At 36.8% G+C, this 5000-nt stretch overlaps 1 protein-coding gene across 1 annotated transcript in view; it reads right to left on the bottom strand.

Annotated features, from left to right (window-relative positions):
- Nucleotides 1–5000, bottom strand: part of Lrrk (Leucine-rich repeat kinase) — a 638733-nt gene that overhangs the window by 480045 nt on the left and 153688 nt on the right. The window lies entirely within an intron of this gene.

The following is a 5000-nucleotide window of genomic DNA, read 5'->3' as shown; positions in this document are numbered from 1 at the left end:
GCCTATAAACAACGCACTATCCAATACAGGAACGAATCGAACACAGGTATTTAAACACGTTTAAGATATGTCAATAACTCATTCTTTTCTTTCTTAATTTTCCTCAGCATTAATATAACAAACATCAGCTCACGACATAAAGAATTTCTAAACTGATTATTCACATCACTGGAAAACAAATTTCAATGCACATTTTATCCACCAGTTTGATTACGACGCATGAAAGAAAATTGTTTCCCGCACCGTAGCAAAAAGAAAGGGTTTTTCGCTTCCTTTCAAACGCACTTTCACTTGGTTCCCCTCGCGAACGACTGTGCATGAGGGGAGAGAGAGGCCACTATACTCGATTCTCTCTCTCTCTGTCTCTCTCTTTGGGCTTGGGTCTCTCCTTGCCTCTACCACCACCACCAGCTCTCCACCAACACCACCACCACTGTTCCTCCTCCCTTTCCACTCAGAAAAAAAGATTTAATCCCAATATGGCAACTCACATTAATTGCCCACACCTTTTCTAGGTGGTTCTCATTACATCATTGGAAATTGCGATTGTCAACCATACATAAACATTAAATTTGGGATGTAAAGAATCTTCGTTAATATCCTCTGAACTGTAGTATATTTAGACTGATAAATGTCAACAAATAACGCAACACCATCAACGAGGCTTAATTTATACTTAACGATGAAGCAACACTTGTCATCCACACATTTTGCATAATTTCGTGTATAATCTATTCATTCTGTTGATGGAACATATATTAAAGCTTAAACTGACTTTATAATTTACTTACTTACTTTACTTTGTGAACAGTGCTCTTGTTCAGTTTTAACACAATCATGGCAGCATAATTCGCAAAGTTAATTAACGCAACAAGAAAAATCCCCAGTAATGAATAAATAACGTTATCTAATGATACATTAGGCATCAAAATTAATAGTAGTTGATTATATTCTACTCTTCTTCAACCACTTTATAACTAATAGCTATACAGTCAAATGTTCCCCGTTACCTTCAAAATACGATTCTTAGAGAGAGAGAGAGAGAGAGAGAGGAGAGAGAGAGAGAGAGAGAGAGAGAGAGAGAGAGAGAGAGAGGTTCTATAGCTATTTGTGAAATAATTCATTCGTATTAACATAGACAACCAAATCTAGGGACGAGAGAGAGAGAGAGAGAGAGAGAGAGAGAGAGAGAGAGAGAGAGATTCTAAAGCTATTTGTGAAATAATTCATTCGTATTAACATAAACAACCAAATCTAGGCACGAGAGAGAGAGAGAGAGAGAGAGAGATTCTATAGCTAGCCATTTGTAAGCATGAGGTAAATATCACTGCTAAATAATTCATATATTAACATAACCAAACCTAGACACGAGAGAGAGAGAGAGAGAGAGAGAGAGAGAGAGAGAGAGAGAGAGAGAGAGAGATTCTATAGCTAACCATTTGTAAGCATGAGGTGAATATCATTGTTAAATAATTCATATATTAACATAACTAAACCTAGACACTAGAGAGAGAGAGAGAGAGAGAGAGAGAGAGAGAGAGAGAGACTACAGCTAACTATCTGTAAGCATGAGGTAAATATGCATGTGAAATAATCCAACCGTGTTAACATAAACAACCAAACCTAGACACTCGAGAGAGAGAGAGAGAGAGAGAGAGAGAGAGAGAGAGAGAGAGAGAGAGAGAGAGAGAGAGAGAGAGAGAGAGAAGCCCAAGTAATGCGTCGCCTAAGGAAGAGCAGCTACAATACACACCGTACAAAAAGACCAGAATAGTTCCCGACAATGTTCGCCTAATGCATCCGGGGAATCTAACACCGCCCTGCTTCATTGGTTTCAGGTGTTCGATCTCATAAGTGAAGATCATTCAGGGCAGCGGGCCATGGCCAAACACAAACAAGGCAAGGACAATGAGCCAGTGTCAAACTTCCACCGGCAAACTCTCCGGACAAGAGCCCTAATGACCTAATGTTGCACTTTGTTAGCAGAACAAACACGGAGGATAAGACTCTTATCTTGCGTCTTTCCAGCTTTACCTGTGCATGAAAAAAAAAAAAAAACCTTGTTTCTGTTGCCTTTTCATCTTGCTCAGTAGACTTGAACCTTTACGTGGTTAATGTTACTGTGGTGAAAACTTAATATTTTAAACTTTTCTGTCATTTTGTTTCCTTGTGTTTTTCTTGAGGCTATTCACGTTGTGAAAATGTGAATAGCCCCAAGAAAAATTAAAAGCTCAAGATAGAGACGACTGGCGAAATCTAACCAAGGCCCTTTGCGTCAATAGGCGTAGAGATAATGATGATGATATTCGCGTTCTATTAAATAATACCGCCCATCCGTTTCGGGGAATGAATTTAGAACTTAGTTTTTAACTTAAGAGTAACGAGAATTTTGGGTGTGAAGGATATGACCTCCTAAATCTCGATGAAGTCACTGGCAGCAGGGTGACGGATTGAGTTTAAGGCTTTAGACAAGCTCTCTCATCGGCTTCTACTCCTGCCTGGCGGTTGATCTTGCTCGGATTAGTATGGTCCGGCAGCCTAGTTAGATAGGTACTGCGCATCACGAGGAACTGGCTCTATCATTTGATGAATCTAGCCAATGAATCCTCTATGTGGCCCTTTACGTCAATAGGCGTTGGAGGATATGATGATGATGATGATGATTACCTAATTTCTATTATTTACTAGGGATTTAATACCGACAGATTTGCATCTTTTCTAATCTGCAGTTGAAGTACAGCAGTAACTTTACCCCCGACGGACTCTTTCAAGATTTGCAACGCCTTAACCTCTATTATTTAGGAGCAAGGGACCATAACTTTACCGGTTTCAATATCATGAGAACTAAATGTCTGCCCGTCTCACCACCATTATGAGACAGCCATTTCTTCGAAGACAGTTGCTACGTTCATCGTGTTACTTAGGACACCTATCATCAGCATCTATCTCGTATCCGAGTTGTCGTGAAAACACTGCTACTAAATATCAAATACTTTCAATTTTTAGTATATTCACTAGTGTTAACTGCATACTCCATCGTTGAGGTGAAATATAACCTTTTAACCCCTAAATGAATATAACATCAAGAAATATTTAACAGATTATAATTCAAGTTTAGGACTATCTGTGTAAAATGAAGGCAAAGCCTGAAAGTCGCACACATACCAATCTAAATCTTATCAACTGCATATTATTATTATTATTATTATTATTATTATTATTATTATTATTATTATTATTATTATTACTAGCTAAGCTACAACCCTAGTTGGAAAAGCAAGATGCTACAAGCCCAAGGGTTCAAACAGGTAAAACCAGCCAGGTGAGGAAAGGAAATAAGGAAATAAACAAATGAGAGCAAAACAGCAAAGTAAAACTGCTACTATAAAATCTCCATTTAAATATGATGCACAACGCAAACATAAGGGAACCATTAATATCTTGAAAGGATGGTAGTAAATAAAAACATGATTATGTTCTAGGAAATATATCTAAACGGGAAGAAAACATTTTTGTTGTAGCCTTATTGGTAACGTCTCTGACGAAGGATCACCAGACTGGGGTTCCAGACCTGCTCAAACTCGTTAGTTCTTCTAGGGACTGCAACCTCACCATCCTTGTGGACTAATGTTGGGGAAGCCTATAGGTCTACCTGCGGAGTCATCAGCAGCCATTAACTGGCCCTACCTAATCCTAGCTTGGGTGGAGAGGGAACTTGGGCGCTGACCATATTATGATATATAATCAATCTCTAGGGCATTGCCCTGTTGCTAGGGTAATGTCACTGTCCCTTGTCTCTGCCATTCATGAGCGACCTTTAAAGTCTTTAAACCTTGTTAAACGAACAGGCATCTAGTTAGCAGTCTATAAATGCTTTCAAACATGACACAATAAAAAAGTATCATAATTAACTTTATCAATATTATCATTAATTAATGACAAAAGTGAATAGATGAATATAAAGCGAAGATAAGAGTTCATTGTAAGTATTCATGCAAACATGAAAAAAGAGAAGATAGTTTTATCTAGCCAAATTGTCTCTATTAAAAGGAATTAATTATAGTAAGTCACGAATGCAGAATACAATTTGAGTGAAGAATGAAACATTCGTGCAAAATAATAATAATAATAATAATAATAATAATAATAATAATAATAATAATAATAATACACTGTATACTTTCTTGATTGTATGACAAGGTTCCCAAAGCCTTAACCTTTTCCTGCATTACAAACCTTTCGAATTACACACCAATGTAATAAATCTATCCTTTACCTTTATCCTTCCCTAAAGAAAAACAAACTCTAGACACTAATATTTTCGTATCAATTCTAATTTTTCTGATATTCTTGAAATTCACATCATTCTCATTCAATTTCCTTGAAAACGACTTTTATTAATGCACCTCTTATTCATAAACGCTACAGAAATGATAATCCACATATCAGTCCCCTAGTTACAATTCTTCACATAACTTTCTGTTCCACATTTACTCCCATTCACTTATTTATACAACCTGTCAATTTTATCGCTCTATGACGTTATTTCTCACTTTCTTACAGTGATTTATCATTTCTCTTCGTTACGACTAATTCTAACAATTATTTGCAAAACTAGCATTACCACTTTCCATTTACAGATTCATCTCTCTTATCTCTCCCAGTCGCAAACTTGCCATATCACCTGTTTTTAATTGTTATCTTTATGTACTGAAAATCCATGGATACATCCTACGTCGTTGGTTCAGACTTACTTTTCCACCAATGTGTAATTAATTCTTAGAAATCTTACACCACGCGGAAGTAATTACCATTATAACTTTAACATTTTCCGCTTTATGTTCACAGCCTTATGATAATGAATATTTGGTTTTAAATCATCCTCTTAGGACAACATACTATTAATCTCTTACTAACTGTCAACTTCTTCCATTAATACCCTATATTCAATTCTGCAATGCCACGTCCATATAATCCCTGCACACCATTGAACACCTTCT

This window comes from Palaemon carinicauda, chromosome 41 (genome assembly GCF_036898095.1).
Source record: "Palaemon carinicauda isolate YSFRI2023 chromosome 41, ASM3689809v2, whole genome shotgun sequence".
NCBI classification, from domain to species: Eukaryota; Metazoa; Arthropoda; class Malacostraca; order Decapoda; family Palaemonidae; genus Palaemon; species Palaemon carinicauda.
The sequence above is the reverse complement of the archived record's forward strand: the minus strand, read 5'-3'. Positions and strand labels throughout refer to the sequence as shown.